This window comes from Lemur catta, chromosome 5 (assembly GCF_020740605.2).
Source record: "Lemur catta isolate mLemCat1 chromosome 5, mLemCat1.pri, whole genome shotgun sequence".
In the NCBI taxonomy this organism is placed as follows: Eukaryota; Metazoa; Chordata; class Mammalia; order Primates; family Lemuridae; genus Lemur; species Lemur catta.
Window position 1 is genome coordinate 68,922,255 of NC_059132.1, and position 18,344 is coordinate 68,940,598.

Sequence of the window (18,344 nt, forward strand, 5' to 3'; positions counted from 1 at the left end):
AATAGGATGAGTTTAGACCCAGGGCAGGTAGTTTGGAAGGAGGACCTTGTAGTACCCCTAAGGTCATTTATGAATACAACTGTCTGAATCACTTATTCAACAAAGAATATGCTATTTGGCTTTTTATTTGTCATGCTAATGGGGATCTTATTTGGAAGAAACAGTAATGAATAAATTCTGCAAAATAATGCAAAGCTAAAAAAAAGTTTGCCCTCTTTTCCCCACATGTACAAAAGCTCACTCTGACCCCAAAAAGCAATCCCAAGGACAAAGATATACAAGCATTTGCACGGAAAGAAAGCACACCATGTTTGGCTAAGTTTTACAGAAGTGAATTATGTGGCTTACAAGGTTTGCCTTTGGTTTGTACAAAGGTTATTGCAAAATAATTGATATATCATAATAAGGAAGATTGTGGAGAAGAATTCAGACATTTCTTTAAATGCAAAAGTACATACTATGTTAAATTATACAGATTTTCTGTACAAGATTGTATCTGTAGTTAACGATACTGTATTGTATACTTAGAAATTTGTGAAGAGGGTAAATCTCATGTTAAGTGTTCTTACACAATTTTTTAAAAAGGACACAGTATTGTGGGTCCACATATATATGTGATTGCATTGATATAATAGTGATGTATGTTGATTAGAAATTCTGTAAAAACAAAATAGTAAGTACTTTTGTCATTGCTAAAACCAACTTTACCAGGGAATGGAAAGTGGATGCTCAACAAACTCTGTTTGGTATTGCACTGGGAACTATAAATTCCTGGCTGGAAAATATCTAATACACTGAAAATGGGAACAATAGGGCGAGAATGACAAGTAACTGCTGAAGAGGGATCTTAAAACTGCTTTGACCTGAAAAACATTTCAAAAACAAAACTAGTGATTTATAAACTGAAACACAGATATAAAAATATATTCGGGTCATCTATTTTCCTAGATCTTTCTGACAACAGTGCCATCTGGAGGCTCAGTTTGACCAAGGACACAAGATGTTAAGGAAACTTAGACACAGACTCTGAAAAGGCTGCTGATGAAGTCCTTTTTCTCTCCTTACTCTTCTGCTGTTTATCACCAGAGCAAAGAGACAACTGAAAATTTGAAAACTGGTTTTTAAATTCTAGATGTGTAAAGTTTTAAGAAAGAAAAATAAATAAAGTCTATAATATTCTAATAGGAAATATGGAACAGTTAAATGAGGTTTGTTCATTCAGAGGATGTTGTATTTTTAGGAGAATTAAGAAAATAGCAATAATATACTGAAATCCTGAAATCATCTGTGAGAATGCTAGTATTCTTAAAAGTGTTCCTCTTTTTTTTTTTTTTTTTTTTTAGAGGTCGGTCTACTCTGTCACCCAGGCTGGAGTGCAGTGGCACAATCATAGCTCACTATAATCTCCAACTCCTGGGCTCAAGTGATCCTCTCACCTTGGCCTCCCAAAGCAGTAGGATTACAAGTGTGAGCCACCATGCCTGGCCTAAAAGTGTTCTTAATAAGTTTGAGATTAAAGTAGACATATGTGGCTTCTAAACCTAAGATGGGAAACTCAACTAGGAACAAAAGACTTGAGAAACAGAAAGCAAATATAACTCCTTTCCTGCTCACATAGAACCTCAGCGGCCTCTGACTTCTCTCCCCAAGTATCCCTGCAAAGTCCCATGAGGGTCTCACGAGTGTTTGCAGAGAATCTGATGAGCACTCCTGAGTAACAATGCGTGTCTGCTTGGTGCCCCACTTCAACTGATCATGATGCTGCCTCCACTGTGAATAGCTTCCAAAAGACACATTTCTCTTTGCTAGTCTGCCCTGCAATTCATACTCTGTCTAACGGGCACAGCTGCTATTTCCCAGTAGGTTACACTGGGTATCACCACCACTGAGACCATGGGCTCTCCAAGGACAAAATTTAAGTAGCGGTCAATGGTAAAGAAAAAGGTAAAGAAATCTTCTTTTTGTGGTACATTCTCTGAGACAGATGTCACAGCACAATTGTCTTCTGTCTTTACAGAAAAGTACTGTGCCCAAAAGTTCTTCAGTCTCTTATTCAAATAGATACTGTACTCTCCAAGCAGTCTCTAATCTGTCTCATATAAGAATTGGGTTAAGAGTTTGGGAGCTGATCCAGAAAAAAAATGCCAAGTAATAAATCACACTGATATCAGAGCATCAGGTTGTCTGAAGGTCCCAATAGATTTAAGAAAAGCAATGCAGAATTTCATGCTGAAGCTAAAAGACTGACTTTCTTATGCTTGTGTGTTCTGGTTGTGACATAAGTACCAAAACCATGCTGTTTTACACACCAAATGTCTTATAAAGATTTTAGTTAAAATAGCTTTTTCTGATTCAATTTCTTTTTGTTTAACCGTTTTTAGCCCCTATCTCCCTTGTATTTTTCCATTGGCTCATGTGTCATGGCTACAGAACAAGCATTGGTGAGAGCTCCCAGGCTATTTGCATCACTGCCCTTCCCCACTGAGACGTACTTATCACGCCAGCTTCTGTGTTTTCCTTCCTCTTCATCCAGTCGCACAGAGTCTTTTCATTTCCAAAAAGCTCCAGTCTCTTGCTTCAGTATCTTCCTGGCAGTTCCCTTTGCCAGACTTCTAGGCACCCCCAGTCGTGTACACAGGTCAGATCCAAGCTGAGCCCTCAGTGAAACATGATTGAGATATCTGTGAAGACAAAAAGATGCAATGGATCGAATTCAAAGAAATGTTTGAAGCTTTCAGATTCTAGATTCTTTGGGGGCTTTTTGAGGATACAAAGCCATGTTGCTTTCTAACAGCCAATTAGATATATAAAGAGTTTTATCACACAAAATCCAACTGAATTTTTATAACCTATCCAAAGAAAAATGAATAGGAAAAACAGAGCTAAAAGGAAGATAATGTCGGGAGACGTGAGTTCTGTTTCTACCAATGCCATTAAGTCTGAACTTGGGCGAGTCACTTCAACTCCCTGGTCCTCATTTATCACATAAAATGGCTGGATTGAGTGACTGTCAAGGACTCTTTCACTGGTAACAATTTATTTCGGTAATAATATAATGGTTCCCTAAGCAACTTGGAAAAGGGGGCTAGTCATAAATAACAGAAAGAAACAGAGCTGTGCCTCAGTCTGTAAGAGGATTGTACCCAGCAGGGGATTTGGACAAAAAGAAAAGTGGTTTACAGAGCTGACAATAAGAGGCGAGAGGGTGGCAATCAGCAGGAAGGCATAGGAGCTTCCATTTGAGTGCAAAATTTATATTGATAATACGAAAACTGGCACACTGTCCACACAGCGGTATTTCACTTTGTGTAATAAATTCAAATCAGATAAAAGCACTTTCTCAGAAGTCTAAAATATCATATACCTGTTAAAATTAGCTTCATAGGTAATATTATAAGAGTGTTTTTTGGAGATTAAAGTGCAGATTAAATTCCGGCTAATTTTAAGAAAGAATAAATCTGACTTCATTTAGTTTCCTATTTGGTTTGAAATATCCTTTTTTAAAATGTCATCTTTTAGGCAATGGATTTTTCCCTTAATCCCAGTGAATGCCAACCATACCAGCAACTGGCAAAGACAACTCTACCTAGTCTTTTATGTGTGAGAAACCAGCAATTTAAGCGCAGGAGAATCAACACTTAGGAAGTGGTAATACTTTGGAAGTTTTCTAAGGAAAAAATAAATTCCTTGGGTTTTTGTGGAGGGAAAAGATACAAACACAACACGCATACACACACACACACACACACACACACACACACACACACAACCCCTGCTTCTCCCCTGACTTGCTTCTGAGAGAAATTCTTACAATCTCTCATTAAAGGGAGGCCAGGGAAATTCTCTGTGGCTGAGAGAAAAACGACTGTGCCCTTTTCCCTGATTTACTTCAGTGGTAACTCCAGACCAGAAGTCTCCCCCTACAAGGAAGATAGGAAATTTCTGCTCACTTGAACAGAAGAATGGGTACTCCCCATGCTTTCTTCTCAGAAGCATTCCCTCCAGCATCACTTTGATTACACTGGGCCACCTGGATAATCCAAGATGATCTTCCCCTCCCATTGCAAAAACAACTTTAAAAACTCAGTGAGAATCACATCAAGATGGCTGACCAGAGACACCAGTTGCGAGAGCATCTCAGTAAGAAGGAAAAGTTTTAGATGAAATAGAAAAAACAAACAAACAAATAAAGATTGGTGGGGTGTACTCACAGAAGGAAAGGTGCCAGAACCTACAAGAGACTCCATGGGAAGAAGTTGCAGAGCAGAACACGAAGGGGCAAGATATCAGCAGAGATCATCCCCTGAGAGCCTGAAAAGTCCAGTGAAAAAGGTGAGTGGTTTTTTTTTTTTTTTTCTCCCGCCCTCATATCTCTGACAGCAGCTTCCAAGCTGCTGGAGAGACTTTCTACCCCCATGAGCCTAAAAGCTGCTGCCACCAGTGAACTGGAAGCTTCTTGTAGACAAAGCACCAGACTCCCAGCCCCCCTGGGGTGTTTCCTGTCACCATAGACCCTAACTGAGATGCAGGCACCATATTGCTTCTCTGCCCAACATGGGCCTTTGTCCTCCCCCAAGCGGCTAAAGCCCCTCAGTTTTCGGCTTGTTCATTCCCACACAAACATTTCCCAACTATGGCCTAGACTGCAGAGGCCACAGGGGTCCAGTGGGCCCTGGTGAATCTGCATGATCCCAGGGCCTGGACATTCTGTGTAGGCTGCCTTCCAGAAAGAGGGACATAGACAACCAGAGTCTTACATCTAGAAAACCCCAAAGATTCCACCAAGAGACTCCTGAAAGTGATAAATAAATTCAGCAAAGCCTCAGGTTATAAAATCAATGTACACAAATCAGTAGCACTCCAATACACCGGTAATAGTCAAGCTGAGAGTCAAATCAAAGACTCAATACCATTCACAATAGCTACAAAGAAAATAAAATACTTAGGAATACACTTAACAAAGATGGTAAAAGATCTCTACAAAGAGAACTACAAAACACTGAAGAAAGAAACTGCTGATGATATTAATACAAACAAACTGGAAAACATATCACACTCATGGATAGATGGAATCAATATTGTTAAAATGTCCATACTACCCAAAATGATTTACAGATTCAATGTAATCCCCAACAAAATGCCAACATTATATTTCACAGAACTAAAAAAAAAAAAATCAATCTATGCTTCATTTGAAGTGAGCCAGTGGACTTAGGGTGCACATGACCCAGTGAGACACCAGCAGCTGCAGCCAAGTCAGTACCTGTGTCACCCCTCCCCCAACTGCAGGTAGCATGGTTCAGGGAGTCTTCTTCCACCTGAAGAAAGGAAAAAGAAGCTCTTGGGGAAATTTGTTTTGGAACTTGGGTACCAGTTCAGCCACAGTAAAATAAAGTACCAAGTATACTCCTGATGCCCCTAAGTCTAGGCCTTAGTTCCTGGATGGTGTTTCTAGACTGAACTGGGCCAGAAGGAAACACACTGCCTTGAGGGGAAGAACCCAGTCCTGACAGGTTTCACCACTTGCTGACTAAAGAGCCATTGGGCTTTGAATAAACATCAGAGGTAGCCAGGCAATAGTCACCACTAGCTTTGAGTGAGACTGGGCTGGCTTCAGGTGTGACCTAGTGCTGGTTGCCATGAAGGAGTGCCCGTATCTCTCCTCCTCCAACTTTAGCAACCCAGCACAGAGAGTGAGGGAAGAGAGTGAAAGAATTTGCCTGATAATCCAGGGAATTCTCCCATCTCTTACCCAAGTCCACCAAGGCTGTACCACCAGAATTCTGCAAGATCCACAGCATTACTGGGTTTGGGGCACCCTCAGTGCTGATATGACTACAGTGACCAAAGACTTAGACCACAACACTCAATTCCCTTCAAGTATCTGGAAAACCTTCACAAGAAGGATGGGTTCAAACAAGCCCAGACTGTGAAGATTAAAATAAATACCTAATTCTTCAATGCTCAGACATTCATGAACATCCACAAGCATCAAGAACATCCAGGAAGACATGACCTGACCAAACCAACTAAATAAGGTACCAGGTATCAATCCCAGAGTGATGAAGATGGGTGACCTTTCAGACAAAGAATTCAAAATAGCTGTTACTGAAGAAGCTTCATGAACTTTAAGATGACACAGAGAAGGAATTCAGAAGCCTATCGGAAAAATTAAACAAAGAGATTGAAATAATAAAAAAACAAGCAGAAATTCTAGAGCTTAAGAGTTCAACTGACAAACTGAGAAATGCATCAGAATCTCTCAACAGCAGAATTGACCAAGCAGAAGAAAGAATTAGTGAGCTTGAAGACAGGCTATTTGAAAATATACAGTCAGAAGAGAAAAAAGAATAAATAAGAATGAAGCATGCCTACAAGATCTAGAAAATAGCCTCAATGGGGCACCTCTAAGAGTAATTGGTCTTAAATAAGAGGTAGAGAGAGAGATTAGGGTAGAATGTTTATTCAAAGAAATAATAACAGAGAACTTTCCAAACCTAGAGAAAGATATCAATATCCAGGTACAAGAAAGTTATAGAACACCAAGCAGATTTAACCCAAACAAGTCTACCTCAAGGTATTTAATAAGCAAGTTCCCAAAGTCACAGATAAAGAAAAAGTTCTTAGGGAAGCAATAAAAAAGAAAAAATAACATATAAAGGAGCTCCAGTGCATCTGGCAGCAGATATCTTAGTGGAAACCTTATGGACCAGGAGAGAGTGGCACAACATATTCAAAATGCTGAAAGAAAAAAACCTTAACCCTAGAATATTATATCCCGCAAAAATATCCTTCAAACATGAAGGAGAAATAAAGACCCTCCCAGAAATCTTGGAAAATACATAAACATGTGGAAATTATCAACATGTTTCTAAACAAATAGGTCAAAAAAATGTATTAAAGGGGAAATTAAAAATATATTGAGACATCACCATCATATTGGTTTTAACTGATCGACACTTAAGTGCATATGCAGTAGTAACATTCATCAGGTGTTGGGCAGGTGGGAGTGAGGAGGAGGGGATGGGTAAATACACACCTAATGCGTGCAGTGCTCACCATCTGGGGGATGGACATGCTTGAAGCTCTGATTTGGGTGGAGCAAGGGCAATATACATAACCTAAACATTTGTACCCCCATAATAAGCTGAAATAAAAAAGAAAAAAAAAGATAAGCACATACGTGAAGAAACTACCCAAGGTCTGGGAAAGAACCAGCTAAAAGGATTCAAGGAAGTAGAGCTAGGTGTTCGAAACCCCTGTTTTTTCTAATATACTCCTCTCTCTCCTCCACCATTCTCTCGTTTCCAGCTCTCAGCTCACTCAGCACTTCCAAGCTCCCCAAGAAGTTCTGGGATGGATATGGGACTGAAACTTGCCAAATACAAGTTATCTTTCTGTGATCTCTTGCTCTCTCTCCAGAACCCTTGAGACTTATTTCTCAGTCCAGTGTCCCTGCCCTGAGCTGGGAGAGAAGGATCTGCTGTCCTGTACTGAGGGAGCCCCCAGGCAAATAGGCAGGTCCCCTGGGACCTCTCTCTGGAAGCCTGTCATACAGTTGTGGGCACTGATGACACCCTAGGGTACATGGAGCACAGACTCCAGATGCAGCTCAGAGAACAAATCTATCTTGTCACTTTCCAAATCAAAGAATGAGGTTTGTGGATAGGTTAGACTTCAAAATATATATATATATTGACACAAATGAAAATGGAACACAACATACCAAAACTTATGGGATGTAGCAAAAGCAGCCCTGAGAGAGAAGTTTATAACAATAAATACCTAAATCAAAAAAGAAGAAAGATCTCAAATAAACAACCTAACATTATACCTCAAGGAACTAGAAGAAAAAGAAGAAAATGAGCCTAACTTAACAGAAGGAAGGAAATAACAAAGATCAAAGAAAAAAATGAAAGAGAGACTAGACGAACGATAGCAAAGATCAACAAAACTAAAAGTTGTTTTTTTGAAAAGATAAAAAAAAATCAACAAACTTTTAGGTAGAATGACAAAGAAAGGAAAAAAGACTCAACTAAAATCAGAAATAAAAAAGGAGACATTATAACTGACATCACAGAAATACAAAGGATTATTAGAGATTACTATAAACAACTATATACCAACAAAACAGATAACCTAGAAGAAATTAGTGAATTCCTAGAACCATATAACATACCAAAATTGATCAGGAAGAAATAGAAAATCTGAACAGACCAATAATGAGTAATGAGATTGAAGCAGTAATAAAAAGACTCATATCAAAGAAGAGTCCAGGACCTGATGGCTTCACTGCTGAATTCTACCAGACATTTAAATAAAAACTAATACAAATCCTTGTCAAACTCTTCCAAAAAATGTATGAGGAGGGAATACTTTCAAACTCATTTTATGAGTTCAGTATTGCCCTGACACCAAAGCCAGACAAGGACAAGAAAATAAAACAACTGGCTAATATTCCTGATGAGCACAGATACAAAAATTCTTAATAAAATACTAGCAAATCAAATTCAATAGCACATTAAAAAGATCTTTCACCATGATAAGATAGGATTTATCCCACAGATTCAAGGGTGGTTCAACATAGGTAGGTCAACAAATGTGATAAACCATATTAACAAAATGAAAATCAAAAATCATAGGATCCTCTCGATAGATGCAGAAAAATCATATGACAAAATTCAACATCTCTTTGTGTTAGAAATGCTCCAAAAAATAGGCATAGAAAGAATGTACCTCAGCACAATAAACACCATATCTGACAAGGCTACAGCCAACATCATACTCAATTGTAAAAAGTTGAAAAGCATCACCTAAAATCAGGAACAAGACAAGGATGTCCACTCTCTCCACTTCTATTCAACATAGTATTGGAAGTCCTAGCCATAAGGATTAGGCAAGAAGAAAAATAAAAGGCATCCATATGGGAAAAAAAGAAGTAAAATTATCTCTGTTTGCTGATGACATGATCTTATATAGAAAACTGTAAAGAATCCAGCTTACTTTTCTGTGAAGCATATTTTTTTAAAAAAAGAATCCACAAAAAAACCTGTTAGAACTGCTTTTAAAAATTCAGTAAGTTCGAGGGGCCGCGAGCGTGAAATATTAAAGCGGGACTTTCTTGCTCTTTTGTTCCCCTACGGCGGCTTTCCGGCCGGGGAGCCGCTGTGGGCCCTGGCGCCTGCCGAGCTCTGAACGCTCTCCCCCAGCGCCAGCGACCGGCGAACGCGTGGTCGCCATCTCGGTCCCCACAGCTAAGCAGAAAGCAGCTTGGACTCGGGCGGGTCTCCGCGGTGCCCTATCTCTTAAAGGGACAGACGTGGACCTACACCGAGGCGAGGGGCCGCGAGCCTAAAATATTAAAGCGGGACTTTTTTGCTCTTTTCTTCCCCTACGGCGGCTCTCCGGCCGGGGAGCCGCTGTGGGCCCTGGCACCTGCCGAGCTCTGAACGCTCTCCCCCGGCGCCAGCGACCAGCGGAGGCGCGGTCGCCATCTCGGTTCCCACAGCTAAGAGGAAAGGAGCTTGGACTCTGGCGGGTCTCCGGTGCCCTATCTCTTAAAGGGACAGACGCGGACCTGCACCGAGGCAAGAGGCCACGAGCCTGGAATATTAAAGCGGGATTTTTTTTATCTCTCTCTTTCTTTCTTTCTTTCCCTTTTCTTTCTTGTTTTCTCTTTCTTCTTCTTGTTATTCATATTGTTTCTCTTTTTTTTTTTTCCCTTTCTTTTTCTTTTCTCCATTTCGGTGGCCCTCGAGCCCAGGAGCTACTGTATACTCCTGAGCGCTCCAGACCCCCAGCTCTGATTCCTATCGGACCCTGAAAACTGCCCCCCAGTGCCAGTGATCTGCGGGTGGGCAGCAGCAACTGTGCGGGCCAAGGTCTAACTGCTGCAGAGCCATAGGGTGTCAGGCGGCTCCCCAGGAGGCTCCATCCCCTGATCCATAGACCCTCTCCAGGTCCCCTTCCCAGGTGTGAACACTGAGTGCTTCCCCAGACGCAAGAGTGTGGAGCCCGGACCTTGGGAACACTGGGACAGTGTAGACCTTTGCCCGTGGGAGCTGCAGCAGCTGGGGCACTGAGGGAGTGAGGGCACTGCCTCCTCCGCCTAGCCAGTGTCTTTCCTGCGGAAAGAGACAGAAACCACACATCCAGAGGAAGAACCAAAAGACAGGGGGAAAAAAGAAAGAAAGAGAGGGAGAAGAGGCTTTCTGCTCGCAAATAGTGTGAATCCTGCCTACTAACTGAAAGTCCACAACACAGTGATTTAACTTGCCAAACTGGTCTTAGGTCAAGCCAACCCTCTGGGGGTGGACCCATCAGAAGCAGTCCCAAAATTGAGATAGAAAAAAACTCTAAACAACACACAACAGTCTCCCCCTCTAGACAAAGGAAGCAACATACCCAGACTGTTTCACAGCCTAAGAACAGAGTACAAGACGTGCTGTTAACTAGACTAAAGCTGTGAGTAAAGATCTAACGATAGAGCCAGATGGGAAGGGCTCAGCGGAAAAATATGGGGAGCACAAAAAACCAAACGGAAACCTAGCCCCCAAAGAGAAATACCAACTCTCCTCCAATTGGCACAAACCAGATTCAGAATACCAACATGTTACCAGAAGAATTTCAGTCTTGGGTTATAAATAAGCTGAATGATATACAAGAAAAAATTGACATCCAACGCAAAGAAACCGCAAAAAAATTCCAGGATTTGGAAGAAAAATTCACTAAAGAAATAGAAATATTGAAGAAAAACCAAACTGAACTCCTAGAAATGAGGGATTTATTCAGGGAGCTACAAAACACAGTGGAAAGTCTCAAGAACAGGGTAGATCAAATAGAAGACAGAATCTCAGAGATCAAAGATAACTCTTTCCAATTAAATAAGACAGTCACAGAGATAGAGCAAAGAAATAAGAAAAAATTTCAGAGCCTTCAAGAAATGTGGGATTATGTGAAGAAACCTAACGTGAGAGTTATAGGCATCCCTGAAGGTGAAGAAGATAATAAGCAAGGGCTGCATAAACGATTTGAAGACATAATAGAAGAAAATTTCCCAGGCCTTGCTAAAACTTTAGATATACAGGTTCAAGAAGCTCAAAGAACCCCTGGTAGATTCACAGCAAATAGGAAAACACCACGCCATGTAGTCGTCAGACTGACCAAAATATCCACTAAAGAGACCCTTCTTCGAGCTGTAAGGAGAAAGAAACAAGTAACATACAAAGGGAGGCCCATTAGAATTACGCCAGATTTCTCAACTGAAACTTTACAAGCAAGAAGAAGTTGGGGCCCCATTCTCACTCTTCTGAAACAGAATAATGCCCAGCCTAGAATCTTGTACCCAGCTAAGCTAAGCTTTCTATATGAAGGAGAAATTAAGACATTCTCAGATAAACAAGGACTGAGGGAATTCACCAAGACAAGACCACCCCTCCAAGAAGTACTCAAAAGAGAGTTACACACGGATCATCACAACAAAGACCCACGAATGTAAAACCACCCAAGAGCTAAAGATCAAATTCTAGCCACCACAATGGCTCAAGAGAGAAAACATAGCAATGAAGTTCTACCCAATAAGATAAACAGAAATCTGTCAGAATTATCAGTTCTCTCACTAAATGTCAATGGCCTGAATTCCCCACTCAAGAGACATAGACTGGGCCAATGGATAAAAAAACACAAACCAAGTATCTGCAGCCTTCAGGAAACTCACTTAACTGGCAAAGATGCATTTAGACTGAAAATAAAAGGATGGAAATTGATATTTCAAGCAAATGGTAGCCAAAAGAAAGCTGGTGTGGCAGTTTTAATTTCCAATAACTTAGTCTTTAAACCAACAAAAGTAATAAAAGACAAAGACGGTTACTACATGCTGGTGAAAGACACAATTCAACAAGAAGACATAACCACACTTAATATATATATGCACCCAACCTAGGCGCACCCAGATTCATAAAGCAAACCCTACTCGATCTAAACCAAATGATAGACAACAACACTTTAATAGTTGGAGACTTTAACACCCCACTGACAGCACAGGACAGATCCTCCAAGCACAAAATAAGCAAAGACATAGTAGACTTAAACAGAATGCTAAAACAAATGGGCCTGACTGACATCTACAGGACATTCTACCCCAAATCCACTGAATATACATTCTTCTCATCAGCTCACGGGACATTCTCTAAGATTGACCATATCCTAGGACATAAAGCAAGTCTTAAAAAATTTTAAAAAATAGAAATCATACCCTGCATCTTCTCAGATCACAATGGAATAAAAGTAATAATGAACCCTAACAGGAACTCTCATTCCTACTCAAAGTCATGGAAGCTAAACAACCTTCTCCTGAATAACAATTTTGTAAAGGAAGAAATTAAGTCAGAAATCAAAACATTCTTTGAATTAAATGACAAAGGTGACACAACTTATCAAAATCTATGGGATGCAGCTAAAGCAGTCCTGAGAGGAAAATTCATTTCCATAAATGCCTATTTCAAAAAGACAGACAACTTACAAATAGACAACTTAATGAATAGACTCAAAGAGCTGGAGAAAGAAGAACAGACTGACCCCAAACCCAGCAGAAGGCGAGAAATTATTAAGATCAAATCAGAATTAAATGAAAAGGACAATAAAAATACTATAAGGGAAATTAATAAAACAAAAAGTTGGTTCTTTGAAAAGATAAATAAAATAGACACACCACTGGCTAGACTAACCAAGAGCAGAAAAGAAAAATCTTTAATAACTTCCATCAGGAACATGAAAGGAGAAATCACAACCGAAGCCACAGAGATACATGACATTATCTATGAATATTACAAAAATCTTTATGCACACAAATTGGAAAATGAGGAGGAAATGGACAAATTTTTAGAAACACACAGCCTTCCCAAGCTCAATCAGGAAGAAATAGAATCCCTGAATAGACCAATATCAAGAACTGAAATTGAAACAGCAATAAAAAACCTTCGCAAAAAGAAAAGCCCTGGTCCAGATGGGTTCACACCTGAATTTTACCATACATACAAGGATGAACTGGTGCCCATCCTACATAAACTATTCTTCAATATTGAGAAGGATGGAATTCTCCCCAACACATTCTACCAAGCCAATATAACATTGATACCAAAACCAGGAAAGGATGCAACAAAAAAAGAACACTACAGACCAATTTCTCTCATGAACGTAGATGCAAAAATTCTCAATAAAATCCTAGCAAATCGTATCCAAGTGCTGATTAAAAAAATAATTCATCACGACCAAGTAGGCTTCATCCCAGAGATGCAGGGGTGGTTCAACATACGAAAATCTATAAATGTAATTAACCACATAAATAGACGCAAAAATAAAGACAATATGATCCTCTCAATAGATGCAGAAAAAGCATTTGACAAAATTCAACACCCTTTTATGATAAGAACACTTAACAATATAGGCATAAATGGGACCTACCTAAAAATGATACAAGCCATATATGACAAACCCACAGCCAACATCATACTGAACGGGGAAAAACTGAAAGCATTCCCACTCAGAACTGGAACCAGACAAGGCTGCCCACTGTCCCCATTACTTTTCAACATAGTATTGGAAGTCCTTGCGAGAACTATCAGACAAGAGAGCAGAATCAAGGGTGTTCAAATGGGGACAGAAGAGATCAAACTCTCACTGTTCACTGATGACATGATGTTGTGTCTGGAAAACCCCAAGGACTCAACCAAGAGACTCCTGGAATTAATTAACGAATTCAGTAATGTCTCAGGTTACAAAGTCAATACACACAAATCAGAGGCACTCATATATGCCAATACCATTCAATCGGAGAACCAAATTAAGGACTCAATACCTTTCAAAATAGCAACAAAGAAAATAAAATATCTAGGAATATATTTAACTAAAGAGGTAAAGGACCTCTATAAAGAGAACTATGAAACGCTAAGGAAGGAAATTACAGAACACGTAAATAAGTGGAAATCCATACCATGCTCATGGATTGGAAGAATTAACATCGTTAAAATGTCTATACTACCCAAAGTAATCTATAGATTCAATGCAATTCCTATTAAATTACCAACATCATTTTTCACAGATTTAGAAAAAATAATTATACACTTTGTATGGAATCAGAGAAGACCCTGTATAGCAAAAGCAATCTTAAGCAATAAAAACAAAATGGGAGGTATTGATTTGCCAGACTTCAAACTATACTACAAAGCTGTGATTCTTAAAACTGCCTGGTATTGGCACAAGGGCAGGGACACAGACCAGTGGAACAGAACAGAAAACCCAAATATAAAACCATCCTCATATAACCACCTAATCTTTGACAAAATAGACAAAAACATACTCTGGGGACAAGGGTCCCTATTCAATAAATGGTGCTGGGAAAACTGGATAGCCACATGTAGAAGACTGAAACAGGACCCACAGATTTCACCTCTCACAAAAATCAAATCACGGTGGATAACAGATTTAAACCTTAAATGGGAAACGATTAGAATTCTAGAAGAAAATGTAGGAAAGACTCTTACAGACATTGGTCTAGGCAAGGAATTTATCAAGAAAACCCCTAAGGCAATTGCAGCAACAACAAAAATAAACGACTGGGACCTGATTAAATTAAAAAGCTTCTGCACAGCCAAAGAAACAGTCATGAAAATAAACAGACAGCCTACAGAATGGGAAAAAATTTTTGCATACTACACATCAGATAAAAGACTGATAACAAGAATCTATTTAGAACACAGGAAAATCAGCAAGAAAAAATCAAACAATCCTATCAAAAAATGGGCAAATGACATGAATAGAAATTTTTCAAAAGAAGACATAAGAATGGCCAAAAAACGTATCAAAAAATGCTCAACATCCCTAATCATCAGGGAAATGCAAATCAAAACCACAATGAGATACCACTTAACTCCAGTGAGAATGGCCCTTATCAAAAAATCCCAAAACAACACATGTTGGCGTGGATGCGGAGAGACAGGAACACTCAGACACTGCTGGTGGGAATGCAAACTAGTGCAACCCCTATGGAAAGCAATATGGAGATACCTTAAACAGATTCAAGTAGACCTACCATTTGATCCAGCAATCCCATTATTGGCCATATACCCAGAAGAACAAAAGTCATTCTTTAACAAAGACACCTGTACCCGAATGTTTATAGCAGCACAATTCACAATCGCAAAGATGTGGAAACAACCCAAGTGCCCATCAATCCACGAATGGATTAGTAAACTGTGGTATATGTATACCATGGAGTACTACTCAGCTATAAGAAATAACGATGATATGACATCTCTTTGGTTCTCCTGGAGAGAGCTGGAACCCATTATATTAAGTGAAGTATCCAAAGAATGGAAAAACAAGCATCACATGTACTCACCAGAAAACTGGTTTCCCTGATCATCACCTAAATGTACATCAGAGAAGAATACCAATTGGATATCAGACTGGGATGGGGGGTGGGGGGAGGGGATGGGTGTATGCCTACATGATGAGTGCATTGCACACCCTCTGGGGAATGGTCATGCGTGAAGGTGCAGACCCAGGGAGGTGGTGGGGGGAGGGGATGGAGGTATGACTACATGATGAGTGCCAGGCGCACTGTCTGGAGAACGAGAATGGACGCGCTTGGGACTCTGACTCAGGGGGATGGGCGGGACATGGACAATGTATATGACCTGAACTTATGTACCCCCATGATGAGCTGAAATAAAAAAAAAATAAAATAAAATAAAATAAAATAAAATAAAAATAAAAATCATGTTTGTAAAAATAAAATAAAATAAAATAAAATAAAATAAAATAAAATAAATTACCTTGTCCAGAAAAAAAAAAAATTCAGTAAAGTTGCAGTATACAAAATCAACACACAAAAATTGATAGCATTTCTATGTACTAACAACAAACTATCTGAAAAAGAAATAAGGAAAAATCCTATTTGCAACAGCATAAAATAATTCTTAGCGGTAAATTTAGCTAAGTAAGCAATAGATCTGTATACTGAAAACTATAAAACATTGATGAAAGATTAAAGAAGATGAAAATAAATGGAAAGCTATCCCATATTCAGGGATTAGAACAATTAAAATTATTAAAATGTTCATACTACTCAAAGTAATCCCAAGACTCAATGCAATTTCTCTTGAAATTCCAATGTTATTTTTCATAGAAATAGAAAAACCAATCCTAAAATTTGTATGGAATCAGAAAGTACACAAATAGCCAAAGCAATCTTGATGAAAAAGAACAAAGCTGGAGGAATCACACTCCCTGATATCAAAATATATTATAAAGCCATTCATCAAAACAGCATAGTACTGACATAAAAATAGACATAGTCTATTTTGGAATAGGATAGAGAGCTCAGAAATAAATCCAAGTATTTATGGTCAATTGATTTTTTACAAAGGAGCTAAGACCACACAATGGGAAAAGGATAGTCCCTTCAGTAAACGGTGTTGGAAACCTGGATATCCACATGCAGGAGAGTGAAATTGGACCCTTATCTCATACCATATACAAAAATCAACCCAAAATGGACAAAAGACTTAAACATGAGCCCTGAAACTATAAAGCTACTAGAAGAAAATATGGGGGGAGAGCTCCATGATGTCTGGGGATGGTGGCTCACACCTATAATCCTAGCATTCTGGGAGGCGAAAGCAGGAGGGTTTCTTGGGGTCAGGAGTTCATGACCAGCCTGAGCAAGAGCAAGACCCTATCTCTATTTAAAAAAAAAAAAAAACCTCCATAATAGATCAATAGATCTGGACAATAATTTCTTGAATAGGACTCTAAAAGCACAGGCATCAAAAGTAATAATAGACAAATGGGATTATATTAAACTAAAAAGTTTATGCACAGGGAAGGATACAATTAATAGAGAGAAGAGACAATCTGTGAACTGGGAGAACATATTTCCAAACTATACATCTAATAAGGGGCTAATACTCAAAATATATAAGGAACTCAAATAACTCAATAGCAATATAACAAATAACTCAATTGAAAATATGGGAAAAGGATCTCAACAGACATTTCTCAAGATATGTGAATGGCTAACAGATATATGAAAAAATGCTAAACATCTCTAATCATCAGGAAAATGCAAATTAAAACCACAATGAGATATCACTTCACATCTGTTATTAATAGAATGGCTATTACCAAAAAGATAACAAGCGTGGGCAAGAGTATGGAGAAAATTTACATTTCTACCAACACTCTTGTAGAGTGTTGGTGGAAATGTAAATTAGTACGGCAGTTCCTCAAAACACTAAAAATAGAATTAACATAGAATCCAGAAACCACTTCTGGGTCTATATCCAAAGGAATTGAAATTGGTATGTCAAAAAAATGTTTGCATTCCTATGTTCATTTTAGCATTATTCACGATAGCCAAGATATGGAAGCAACTTAAGTGTTTATCAACAGATAAACGGATAAAGAACATGTGATGCACACAATGGAATACTTCAGCCATTAAGAAGAAGAAAATTCTGTCACTTGCTACAACATGGATGGAACTTATGCTAAGTAATATAAGCCAGGCAAAGAAAGGCAAATACTGTATGATCTCACATATATGCAGAACCTAACAAAGTTGTTTTAATACAAACAGAGAGTAGAAAGGTGGTTATCAGAGGCAGAGGGACAGGGATATGGGGAAAGGGAAGATGTTGATCAAAGGGCACAAGGTTTCAGTTAGACTGAAGGAATAAGTTTTAGTGCACTGAATTCTGACCACAGTTAAGAATAATGTATTGGATATTATAAAATTGCTAAAAGAATAGATTTGTAATGTTCTCACCACAAAAAAAATGATAAGTTGGTGAGGTGATAGATATGTTAATTAGCTTGCTTATCTCTTTCTATAATGTATACATAGATCAAAACATCACATTGTACCCCATAAATATACACAATTATTATTTGTCAATTAAAAATAAATTTTAAAAACCTTTTTTACAAGATACATACACAAAGACACACACACACACACACACACACACACACACACACACATTTTCAGTCTTCCTAACAAATGGTTAGCTATTCTTCAAGGAATCCAAAGAGATTTTTCAGGGCCTAAGCTAGAAGTATTTGAACCAAAAGAAAACAAAATTAGTCAAAGAGGTGACAGGGCTAATAATTAGCTGTATATAGGACTGTAGAGCCTGAAAGAGTACAATAAGAGAGGTGTTTGGATTTACAGTAATATGTATATAACCACCAAAATTGGGACGTCTAGACACAAGAGTAATTTATATGGTTAGGTTCATCTTTACTATTCGGCACTATTTACGGTTTAAGAAAGAAAATTGGGA